Source organism: Lonchura striata, chromosome 1 (assembly GCF_050655825.1).
Source record: "Lonchura striata isolate lonStrDom1 chromosome 1, ASM5065582v1, whole genome shotgun sequence".
Classification (NCBI taxonomy): domain Eukaryota; kingdom Metazoa; phylum Chordata; class Aves; order Passeriformes; family Estrildidae; genus Lonchura; species Lonchura striata.
In genome coordinates this window covers 86,016,058-86,029,307 of record NC_140703.1, presented here as the reverse complement: position 1 = coordinate 86,029,307, position 13,250 = coordinate 86,016,058, and the positions used below count along the sequence as shown (strand labels likewise).

Genomic DNA, 13,250 nt, shown 5'->3' with positions numbered 1-13,250 from the left:
TGGCCTGCTGAACTGAGGTCTTCAGGACCAGCCACAGCAAATTCTATGGCAACTAATGACAACATTCCCGCAAGAATAGAATTGGTCAGCCAGCAGCAGAAGTTAAGTTTTATCCCTATAGCAACACAACATTTTCATGTTTCTTCTGTCCCATTGTGTCATTTTATTATGCTACTGTATTGCAAAAAATCAATTAAATAATTTTTCTATTACGAAAATTTGATTTGATTTTCTGTGTAATGTTCCTGCTCAATTTAAGCCATGAGATTCCAATCACAAAGGACCCTTGTAATGGAATGAGAACAAAAGGAATGGATTTTCTCTTCCAAGAACAGCACAGCCATTACAAAATTATTAAATTTTATTTCAAATCTCCAAGATCTCTCTCAAAAACTCCCTTTTAGTTCGATTTTAATTAAATTTCTAACACTTCAGCCATTCAAGTGCTTACCTATCAATTCAGACTGAGAAGAAAATATTTTAACACCCTGATAGCCAAAGCACTTCAGAGAACAGCAATACGATGGATTTCTTTTTCTGTGCTCTGGACAGGACAATCTGCCTTTTTGCCATGCAGATCAGCGTAAGATGTTCCTTTTGGGACTGGAGCTCCTTTCCGTTCCTAAGCAACAGATTTGCATAAGCTGAAGGAGCAAAGCAAAATGCTTTTCACATCATTTACTGGCCTGCCTGATTAAAGTAAGAGACAGAAGAAAGCAAACAGCAGCTGACAGTCCTTTGTGCAACAGATTTGACATACTGCTAAGCTTTCAAAAATACATCTGCAAATGGAATTTTTTAAAAGGCTTAATACGTGAAAAAGAGAAAAAAATTCCAGCACTGTATTTTCCCATCCAAACATCATAGCAAGTCCCAGAAGAATGGCCATATAATAGAAACGATTAATTTAGTATTAGACTGCTACAGGGTGATGTGGCTCACAATAACTGTAGGCTTCCAAAAGCAGCCATAGACTGGGGGAAGAACATGAGGCTAATAGCATGGGAGGCTTTTTTTTAAAGAACATCTCAGCTTCCTAAATTAAAAGCTCTTTGTGTTCAGTCACATGTGAATTTTTCATGCAATCCACAGTACCACCTGTCCAGTTTCTGTTCCCTGCAGGGAAACATCCCAGCAAGCAATCCCCATCCCTGACATCTCTACACAAGCAACGCCTGTGCTATGATTGTGCAAGCAAGGTTCAAGTGCTCAGTGATACACCAGTCTTATCACCTGGAAAACTGAATGCTGGGCAGTATCAGTAAGCAACAGCAGCACCATTAATGCAACCTAAAAGCCACACTTCAGTGAGTCAGTACTGTTCCTCCCACAGGATAATCAAGGTCAAAAGGACACCAGTGTTAAGGATGCTGTCATGGGGCTGAAATGGCTTGCTGACACACTGACCACCAGAACTCAGAGAACAATTAGTTATGCTTGTCAAGTAACTTCCTTTTCAATATTAATTCAAGCACTTTCCAATAAAATGAAGGTTTGGCACTCTACTATCATCACAGCAGATTAGGAATGGGGAAATCTCAGGCTCTTTGAACGAACCCTAGATCAAGACTGGTAATTGATGGTAGTCCAGAATTGCCTTTCCTGAAACCTGCCACCACGTGTATGTCTACTAACTACTCTTTTTTACAGCATCAGTAAGAAAACTCTCCCACAACTAGAGAACACAGTGCAACCTCAGCACTCCTGTACCATAGCACCTGGCTGGAGTCACTATATTTTTGCTAGCAAGGCACCACAAGAGTGAATTTATTAGTGTTAGCAGCCAGCAGGAGCACATGGATGAGCACATACTAATTCTACAGCAGCAGCATCTGTAGTGGATGATGATGATGCAAGCAAGTAACAACCAGGTATTTCAAAGGGCAGCCCGGCCAGTACCATGCATCTGCAGCATCATTCCACATCTTGAAGCTTTAGAAGATAGATACAATTTCCAAAAGTTAAAATATAGGGTGGAATGCTATCCCTCTGTAGGAAGCTGGAGTGGAGGATGCACACACTTCAAAAATGAAAAATTAATTTGCTCATTCCACTTATTTGTTAATCCATTGCGATGGCATGGGGGAAGCCTAAGCCTCTAAAATTTCCTCCAAAAGTATCCCACTTAGATGAACAAGTAGGGAGGGCTTGTCTCTGAAGTTTGCCCTGCAGCATGCAACCCCCCTCTGCAATGGCACTAGTGCTACAAGAATTCACAGAGATGCTTTGTTTGGTTTGCTTAATTTGTGAACCTAAGTCTGAAGCCCAAAATATGTCACAAATGTAAAATAAAAAAAATCTGCTGTTGATGGGGCTAGATGGCTGAGAGGGTTTGTGCTGATTTACTAATTAATTCTCACAGAACGGAGTTAGTTCTGAGTGAACTAACTAATGTACAGAATGAACCCCCTTCTGCAATATTTGACCTCTCTTCAGACTGCAATGAAGCTAGAGATTTAAGCACTGTTTCATTCTAGTTTAGGTGTGCTGAGATCTGTCTTGCTACACTTACTTGCCTTACCCTATTAATATTCTCTGGTATTACACCTTTGACTTGCACCATTTCACCTTCCTGACCAACTCCCTCCCGTTCTCTTTTTTGCATTCTTTTTCTCTCACCCAGTTCACTCCTCCACACCCCTTTTTAATCTTGTTTGCTGCCATTTTTGCATTCTGCTGATGCTGCTCTCTCCCGCAGCTGTTCTCAACAAGCATTTCTCCTGTACTTGCTCCTGATCCTGCTGCTGCATGGGTGGTAGGAAGCAGTGCTTCACAGCAGTGCTTTGGACCAGACTGAAGTTTAGCACAGAAGCCAAGCACCGAAGCACAGCACTTACAGCATGTGGAAACTACAACTACAGTTGCGAAAAGCTCTCTCACTTAGCAAAGATAACACTCCCACTGTGAACATTCTGCAAAGAATGAGAAAGTGAGCAGCATAAGCACTAACCACCCCAGAAAGGAGAACGGAAATCAAGTTCACGTGGAATTAGCCTGGCATGGCTCAGGATGAAATCTTCCATCACAGACTGCTCACACCTGCTCAGCATGGGTTTTGCTGGCTGCCCTTTGTGTCTGGTGTATACAGAGTGCTTTAATCAAAAAGGGCACACCTGTGTACATGGGCTGAAAGGAGCCGGGGACAGGGGAACTGAGCACCTCAATGGATGGAAGACTGTCATGTCACAGGTAAAAGAGATGAGCCTCAAAGATGAAGAGAAATACAAGAGTCTGGAGTCTTCAGGTTTCCATCTAAGCAACAACACAACTCCTCAGCCTTAGACAAGCTGTTTATTTGGACTCATAAGTAAATGAGTCCAAATAAAGGTCCCTTTGTTTGAAAGGGACCTTAAAGACCATACAGTTTGTCCCACATGCCATTGGCAGGAACACCTTCCACTAGACCAGCTTGCTCAAAGCCCCATCCAACCTGGCCTTGAAGACTTCCAGTGATTGGGCACCCACAGCCTCTCTGGGCAACCTGTTCCAGTGCCTCACCACCTCCACAGTCAGGAATTTCTTCCATATCTTTTGGCTAAATTTCATCTCTTTCAGTTTGAACCCATTACTCCTTGTCCTATCACTACAGTTCCTGATAGAGCATGTGAGTTCTGTACTTTTATTTCACAAGAACAGAGAGAAATAAAGAAAAACAACATTGTTTTCTCAGGGGAGGTGAGGACAGCACTCTTTTCCTTAGCCCAGTTACACAGATGGTTGCTCCAGGGTCAGTCTTACAGCTTCTCAGGGGAGTCTGCTTGGCAACACCCCTGCCTGTGGGAAGGAAACCCACCACACCACTGCTGGGAGCAGCCCCCCAGGTCTCCCTTCCACAGTGCTTCTGCATTTTGCATCCAGCTTATGTTCCCCAATGACATGTCAGGCATTCATTACATCCAGTAGGCTTTTTCAATGAAAGCTGAAGCTCTGGCTTCAGCGTTGCCTTATTTTGAGTTTAAAAATTTATTTTTTGCCTTATTTTGAGTTTAAAAAATGAACAAAGGCTTTAAAAAAACTACTCTGAAATACAGGCTGTCTGCTGTCATTCCCACTCCTTCTCTATACCTATAGGTACTTGGTAAGTCAACAATACAACACTCTCCACTTTCAGTTAAAAAAATTACACAGCTTCATCTGAAAAGGAAGTTGGAAATATTTTAGGCAAATTTGTACTATCCATGCTTAAAAGTAGCTTTTTATTTATTATCTAAATCAGTACAATAATAATGCACAATTTTGAAAAATTATGGTATTTAAAAAGAAAACAAAATTTTAAAAACACCAACAAGCTGTTAAAAAAATACTATGATGTGCATTTCTGTGAGGAGAGTGAATCAGACAAGAAGTAAATAATGGTTTAATAGCTCTCTTTAAAAAATCTAAGGAAATAGTACAGGACAGAGTAGAAGAGAAAACAAAAATAAATAAATTTTAGTTTCTTAAGCTCTCTTTTTCCTCAGAAAAAGCTCATCATCTGTAGTATTTTATACAAGAAAATATATTATTTCAGTGAAAATTCACCCAAAGCATTACTTCAGATATCACCTGACAAGCATTCACATCTATCTTGAGCCATGTGTCATGACAGTTTGCCTGAACGTCACCTCAGAATCTACAATTCAGTGTACTCTCCTTATTGATTTAGTATCACTGAAACCACTTAAAATAATTAGAGTTATACTGAAGGAAGGCTATAAATAGCTTCAGGTCAATAGTATTTTTATTTCTTGCCAACAAAGTGTCCATGTCCCTATCAGAATTAAAGTATTTTAAAGTGAAGTACAGCACTTATATAGTTTTACCTAAACTGTGGAAACAAATCTCTTGTATAGGTGTAGTACATAAAGCAAATATCTCCAAAAGACCTTGTGTCATTTGCACAGCTGGAAACACTACTTAGCATGGCAACTCTTGAGATTCATGTCCTAGCACAAAACCACAGTACTGGTTTTTAAATCTATTTGTTTCTAAAACCAAAAGCACCATTTAATTTTTTTTTACTTTAGAATAAAGTAATTCATAATAACATCACAGAGACTCAACCCTCCTAATAATTTGCAGAGAGTGTAATCTAGTAAGTATAAGTCTATACATTGCCTGAATTCTTAAGATGATTTCAGTGGAGGGAGAGGAGTAATGGCTTTTTTTTTTTTTCCACCAAATGAGTAATTATTAGCTTCAAAAAGTTTGTTTGTCACTCTGTTACCTCCTGACTAACACTGCTGGAAAAGAGACCTGCAAAAACCAGCCATGTGAAAGGCTTGCAGAAAGACAGACTGTTAAACTGAGAAAATCTCACAGTATATGGTTCAAGCAAAGAGAAATCATACAAGTTCACCCCACAAATAACTACTTTGTAAGCTGGGAGCACTCACAAACCAGAAAAAGGAGGGCACTGCAGCCTGCTGCCCTGACATTTACCTCTGATGAAAGCAAGAACAGAAGTGCCAATTCCATATGTGTTACCTGACTACTTGAATAGAAAAGCTTTAGTAAAGTTAACATGTAGGACATCCACTCTTGTGGAGAGCACTCACTTTAAGCTCTGCCTAGGCCAGGGCACCTGTCCTGGCAACACACACACAGAGAGCCACAGAACAACCACCCAGTCAAAGAACTACCATGTTCACTTTCACTTCTCTGCAGTCATTGAGAAGACTCACAGCTTGACTAAGAGGGCTGCAAATCCACAGCAGACCACAACTGGCTAAGTCCCACATGGTGGGTGCCTAGCAGGCAGCTAATTAAGCAACAAAGGGATTTCCACCCTGAGAGTCCTCCCTGAGCTCACCATCAGACTGATGCCCTCCTGGGGTCCTTTCCAGCAGGAGCAGAGGTCTGGCAGAATGAAACAGCTACAGAAAATGTGGGGAAGGGACAGAGCAGCAGGACACAAGTGCTGCTTCTCAGGAGCAGGGACCACCACCGTCTCCCAGCTGGGAAGGCTTGGAGAGATGGGCTCCCTCTCCAACACCCTGAGCCAGATCTGTGCTCAACCTGGCTACCCACAACCTTTAATCACCTCTCCCACAATGGTCTTTCTGCAGAAAGGTATAAGTTCACTTGATACCTAGTGCTCAGTCTGAGGGAAAGGGGGTTCTTCTGAGATGGCAAATGCCTGATGATTATTTGTGCCATACCAACCTTTACCACAGCTCTACTTTTTACAGTTTAAGTCCAAGATAACCACTTTTTCCTCAAAACATTGAAGTGTGTGAATAGAGGATTTTCTTCACAAACATTTGTGAGTGCACATATATTTATAGACAGAGGCAGACAGTAAACAGTACATACTAATGCAGAGAAAAATCTTTCAAGTCTTATGAAGAAAACAAGCTTCAGGATTTTTGCCAGTGTGTTTATGATAGATAATGAACTACCCAAAATATCTCGTAACATTTTTGGTGCCAAGAGATAGAAAGATTAACTGCTGTTTTGAAACCTCTGTCTTCTTGTAGCAAGTCTCATCAATGCATCGTATGCTATTTTTACCACCAGAAAGGCAGTGATGTGGATTAATGGAATTACGTTTTAACAAAGCAAATCAATACGCACTCTGTTATCAGTATTACACAGCAAAGTGTGCCCCCGAGCCCTACTAATGTCAGCTTCTAAGGGCAGACGTGCAGTAAAGAGGATACTGAACTGACGTATGTAGCTTAAAATATAAAGCACCATTACCAAGCTCTTTGTGAGTTTTTGTAGGCATACAGTCATATTTCACAACGTTGAAATGTCCTTCTTTCATTTTACTGTCTCAGTTCTGCATAAAAACGAGGACAAGGATAGGCGGCTTTTATTTGCTGTCTATACAAATAACAGTGTAGCAAGATGACCTTCAAGAGTCAAGTCTGCCAGAGGCCACTTGTAACAAGGTATATTTTCTACAGATCAAAAATTTATAACTCTGTTACATTTACTCCTCTCTCTTTGCCTTTATCCCTGAGAATATGTTCACAGGGAAGCTCGAGACCGTTCAAATGAATCACAATCCCACACACATTGATGGATCCACCTTGAAGTGGCCACTCACGCCTGGGCTGTGCCAAGCTCCTGCAGCATCCCTAGGTAAACAAGCACTGGGTTCAAGCGTAATTGCTTATTAAGTTGGGGCTTGCCATAGTAGCTGCAGTTATTTTAAAATGTATAAACAGTGGAAATTCAGGAGCTCACACAGTCACTGTTTCGAGCAGTGAAGTCAATTGCACAGCTGACTTCCGACTCAGCAGGGTAAAACTCACTGCCCAGCATTCAAGTTTACTTTACTTGTTGGCACACCAAAGGAACCACTTGAAGAACCTGCCCAGAGAACGCAGGGCAAAAACTGTAAAATGAAACCCACTTGACAGGCACATAAATAGGCATGGAAATTACATTAAAACTAATTTTCTCTTGTATAGCATTACAAGCAGTTGTAGGAGCTTTCAGGTCAGAGGTTGAATACAACTGCTCCCACAAAAAACAAGCTTTGTGGGGATTTTTTTGTTCCATCTTTTTGTTCCAACCTTGCAGCTCAATTCCAACTACTCTGGATTTTCCACCTCAACCTCAATATCTCGGAAATCTTCAACAAACAAACTTGAAAATAAAAATCTGATTATTCTGACAAGAGAGTTATGGCAAGATTTTAAAACCTACACTCAGGAACAAGCCACCTTCCAAGAAAATTCTCTCCCAGAATGAATAAACAAAGCACTACCCAAAATTTAAGGAGTATGTCAGGAAAACATCTAACATGGAACACATAGCTATAACAGATTTCTCGTAATTATTTAATTATGCTACAAAGTCAGCATCATGGACCAAGAGAATCTGTTGGTTTAAGCCCAGAGGACAATTTCTATCTAAGACAAACTGAGGAAAAAAGAATTTTTTTAATAAATATGAATATTTGAATATTACAGGTACATCACTAAAACACTATGAGCTTTTTTTATAACTCACACATTCAGAAGATAAAAACTGAAAAGTCTGAATTGTTTGTCAAACATCACTCCACTCCCTGCATCAGTACCCTCAAAAGAAACTGACAAATCCAAGACCTGCAAACAAAACAAAGTCTTTCAAGCAGGGATGTTGTGGCGGGGGAGTATTTAGGTGTTTTCCTAAGACTCAGAGAGGTTTATTTTCAGAATACATAAATAAGCTGTGACAACCTGAAAACCAAAGTACATTAGAGATAGTCCATCAGGTACATAGACCCTATTAAAAAAAAAAATCTAAGTTGCTACAAAGAAAGACTGATGTACACTTTTTAGAAGGCAAGCCAAGCAAGCTTTCATGATACTGGGGTTAAGCCTTCCCAATGCTATACAGACTTCTTCCAAATTCCTCCTCCTCCCTCCTGGCAGCTACAGAGACAACTGGCTGCCTACACAGCCAGACTTCACGGACCAGTTGCCTGCGAAAGCTTAAAGAATCTTTTACACTAGAACAGGAAAAACTCTCTGTTTACAAAAGTTAAAAAAAAAAGTTTTTTAGAGGTAGAAGTGGGACTTAAATGAAGTCGAGAATCAGAACTTAAGTAAGGAGCAGCAATGCTTTTTCTATCACATAGCTCAGACATTCTCTGAGCATAAAACAGTTTAAGTACAATTAATAAAAACATAATTCAGAGATTGCCGACTTACACTACAGTATTATCATAAATTCAATTTTGAAGAAAACACTACCACACAAGACTGCATACGTACATGATCAGTAAGCTTATTATAATAAAGTTATGCCAAATAAGTAACTGGAATGCAATAAGGACTAGAGTCCTCATTAGCCTAAGCTTTCCATTTCCCACAGTTTACAGAAAAGGCTGGTATGACCTTCTAATTAAGAAGAAATTCCTCCAGCTAGCTTTCCTCCTCCTCCAATACATGCTCTCCAGCCAGCACTTCAGGCAGACTGGCTGCATCCCACAAACACAACTTCCTCCCAACAGCCTTCCTGGCACAAACAACCATTTACATGTCTAAATGCTACCTCAACCTGCCATCAAAGAGCACAGGAATAAAATTCAAGGCAATGAGAGCCTGCTGAAATGCAAAAAAATTAGCAAAGATGTTGATGAACTACAGGGATACTCAGAAAGATGAAGTGCACGTCTGTCTTCACCTTTGCTCATTAGAGAGGAGGGATGAGGTGGCAGACCATCCATGTGGGGATTTTCAAGCTTATAGCGCTGTTGTCATTACAGCATAGTTATTTTTGCTGGATAATTCTCAAGTTCCTCATGAGGAAGTTATTCCCCGTCCTTACACAGACACTACAGATCACCTCCTTCCTCTGAAGAGGGAGATGAACCTGAACTGAGCTTTTTACTTTTATGTTTTCCCCATCCAGACAGCCTAGGAGGCAGACCTCTGACCACTCGAGTGCTGCAGACACAAGGGCCACGCGTGAGCGGGAACAAGCTAAACCTTACCCCCAGAAACAAAAACCAAGAATGGCTTTTAGGTAACCACCGCTGAGGAACCCAGCCCGCCTGAGGCCACGGCCGCCTGCCCGCGGCTCGCACGGCCCTTGCCGCCGCCCCCAGGCTCCGCCCGAGCAGCGGGACCCCCGCGGCACCGCCGGCACCTCCCAGCTCCGCGGAGCGCCAGATAGCGAGCGGGCGGGCGAACCAACCCCGGACAAGCGGCGGGGCTCACGGGTACCAGCCAGAGCGGCGCGGCGGGGCGCGGAGCCGCCCGGCGCCGCAGATGGAGCGTCCGAATTCGGGGAAGGGGCCCGGGAAGCGCCGCTCACCCGCTCTCCGCCGGCTCCCGGGAGCGGCGCTGCCCGCCGGCGGGAGGAGCCCGTCTGTCCGTCCGTCCGTCCGTCCGCTCGGCCCGGCCGCCGAGGGTCGCGTCGGCCCGGCGGCTCCGCTCCTGGGCCGCGCCTGGCAGGGAGTTTCCTGTCTGAGTCACTTCAGCCGGGAGTTGCGCAGGGAAACACCCTTCCTGCCGCTCCAGCTCCTCCTCCTCCTCATCCCAAACCTGCCGCCCCTTCCCGCCCCCGGCGGGCTCCGGCCCCGGCTCCTCCTCCTCCCGGGGAGCCGGGAGTAGTCCCGGAGCTACCGCAGGCGGCGGAGCTGCGTCCGGGACTGGCCCTTTGCTGTTAATGAAAGCCACTTCTTCTGTGCCCTGTACACGGGCCAGTCTGTCTCTCGGAACACAAATTACGCCCAGGACGACCGTGCCCACTCCTACAAACCCCGCACAGTGCCATCCGGTGCCCGCCCCAGCACCACTGCAGGAAAACCAGCCCCAGGGGCACCGGGGCCGGCAGTACCAGGTCAGTGCCGGGGCTTCCCACTTCACAACTTTGCTAGCATGGCAAGGGAAAGACGCCAGCCGTAAGGATGAAAAATCTAGCCTTTAAAAATCAAACGGGATCGCGTGGGAAACCCCTTTAAATATCCTGCAGAAGGTGCTCATGCCTGTGGTGTTTGCATCTGAAATAACCACACTTCATTAAAATCAAAACCATAAAACCTAGGCAGGTTGCTGTTTGACCGTCTGCCACTTTAACTTTTCTATAAACAATATCAAACATATGTACTTTCTCATTTTAAAGTTTTCTTACTTTTTTATGCAGTGTTCTTCCATTGAAGTTCAGCTTTACCTAATTGTTCAAGATTCCATCTAATGAACTTGACACTGCATGACAAAATCAAACTGCCCGTTCTTTTTCACAGAAGCTTGTTAAGATTGCTCTTTCCAGCCACTATTTTATGGCAGAGGGAATCCACAGACTACTCCATATAGGGAACAGTCACCTGAGAGCATGGAACTTCCAATTTCTCATCAAAGCCTATTTGCTTGTATTTGTCTGCTTTCAATTGCATCCAATATTTTATTTATTCTTGAAAACCCTCTCTAAAATCATAATCAAACGGCATACTGTTGCCATAGCAAGTACTTCTAAGTCTCTGTTTTCAACAGCTGTTCAGGGGAAACTGTGCTATTAATGGTTTTTGTGCTGAGAACAGAATAATTAGTGCTTTACTTCAATTATTGGTTGCTGGGTTTTTCCCCAAAAAGTTTGCACTGCCTCAAGTTTCTTTAAATAACTTTTTTTGTAATAGCATCTACAAGAAAGCCTGTGAAGAGTGGGGATAAGGTCCTAGACCAGCAGTTTTCATTATTCCAAGTATAACCTAATCCAATTATTCCACCCTTTCCATGTTATCAAGAAGTTCTACAGCTTGTGGAGAAGTTATGCATCCTTGCAAAATGTTATTATTAGCATTTCATCATATCACAGACACATCTTAATAGCCATAGGTTTTTCCTAGTACTGCAACATAGTCTTTTCTACTCAACAATTCATTTTCTAGGACATGGCTGCTATTCTTCTCTGTGTATATTCATTAACATTTTGAGTGTATATACCAAATGAATTAATTTAAATTCCTTTCAACCATCACAGCTCTTTATCAACCTAACTTCTTAACCCAGCTCAAGCAGAAGTGTAAGATACAACCAGAACTGGATGCTTTCATTTCTAAAGTGTCACCTGATTGTCTCCAGTGCCATCCATCCTGTGCCCTTTTCTGCAAACTCTGCTTGGGACAAGTAAATTACTCATCTTTGTAAAGCAGGATTAGTTTTGTTTCCTTGTTCTGAGCAAGTGCAAATTCCAAACAGCCTTGTCTTAACACAACCACTCAGCCTACATCAGCAATGAGACATCTGTTACCAGGCCACAGCAGCAAGGACAGTAAAGTCGAATGCTCCCCATGAGATCTGATCAACAGCAGCTTGCCCCCACATGGACAATACTTCATAGTCTGCCAGCCTGTCCCAAGCAAGACCATCACTGTGGCTCCCCTACTTGCTGAAAGCCAGCTGCCTGGAGCAGCTGCTTTGTATAAAAGCAAAACTGCCAACTGGCACCATCCTGTGTCCAGGAAACAACAGCTTGTCACAAGGATTGGCTGATGCCCCAGATCTTTCTATCTCCATCTAAATAACTGTGTGGTCAAAGGAGCTGCTTCCCCACTGCTGGGGCAATCTGCTTTTTATTAGCATTCCTATACATAAGATCAAATTTAAAAAGTAGATGATGGTACACAGCTACTCAATATTTGTGCTGGTTTTTTTCTTATTATTTGATGTAGGAATTACATGGCAATCACTTTTTACCATCTGAATGTCTATGGCCTCATGTAACATATGATATGCCCATCAGAACCATGTTAAATGAGCCCACATAATACCATTCCAGATGCCTGATTTAATTCTGTAATGCTCCCACAACTCCCTGCTCTTTCCACTTTAGTGAAACTTAAGGATTGCAATGACAGTATTTAAGATGTTCAGCAGATCTCCATGACCTGCTTCTCCCTCTACTGTATTCACCCTTCTCAATTATCCCTATCACACTGAACACAGGCCTTCTAGGTGTAGCGAAAGAGGCATGTATCTACATATTCCCAATCAAGCCCCTAATTGATATCCTAGCCTCTGGAAGTTAGGTGTGGTTTTTATCAGGCCAGACTTATGACAGTTTGAGATCCTTTCTTGGGTGGAATTTATTTTAACCCATGCCTGTCAACAATCTTTAGGAGGATCTGCAACCGTAATGTATCATGCTCCTGGCAATTTATGTACCCTGTAACTAAACCATACAAGTATCAGATAATATGGTAGTAACAAGCTTAATGCAATTGTCTGAAGACTGGATTTGCCTTTGATCAAGGCACTATGCTACAGGACAGCCACAGGTCTACTTCCTGAATTCCATCTAATTTCACTTTCTTCTTACTTTTCTTCTATGGTCTTTTAAGTATTTATCCAAAGGCAATGAAAGAATCTTTTCCAGGAACCCACAGGATTACACTGAAGAGCTTCATTCCACAGCAGCCTGAGAACTTCAACAGGAATCTTGTGGTTCTGCCACTGGATGTCTATTATGTCTTAACTGGTGATGTTACTCTCTGGTTTTGCAGACATTTTGGTGTTTAAGCTTAACAATATATCTAGTTATTAATTTAATTTTTCTTACCTGCTGAGTTCAGAGATTCTTCATCCTCATAAAGAACATAGGAAATTGTCATGACCTGACACATAAAGCTATTTAAGAAATCATGTCAGACAATAGACCTGATGACCTCAAGAACGAGATGTCATACAAGAAAATAGGTAATTGTCTATAAATCGTGTTTAAAAATTAAATCAAACTTCTGGCAACATATCAGCCACCTGTCCATACTCTAAATAACTGGGCAAGATTTTTCACACCAGAAGTCAACACAGACTTGGTTTTGTATGTGG

General features: G+C 42.3%; 1 protein-coding gene across 3 annotated transcripts in view; it reads right to left on the bottom strand.

Annotated features, from left to right (window-relative positions):
- The window catches only part of CYFIP1 (cytoplasmic FMR1 interacting protein 1), a 74,840-nt gene extending 64,943 nt beyond the window's left edge, over nt 1-9,897 (bottom strand). For 2 of the 3 annotated variants that reach the window (XM_021546665.4, XM_021546663.4), the window contains exon 1: nt 9,739-9,897. The gene's annotated coding sequence lies outside the window, so the exon portion shown is untranslated. Of the gene's footprint in view, nt 1-451; nt 3,313-9,738 lie in introns of those variants that run through there. The other variant, XM_021546664.4, reaches the window with a different exon arrangement.
- Nucleotides 9,898-13,250: the final 3,353 nt, after the last annotated feature.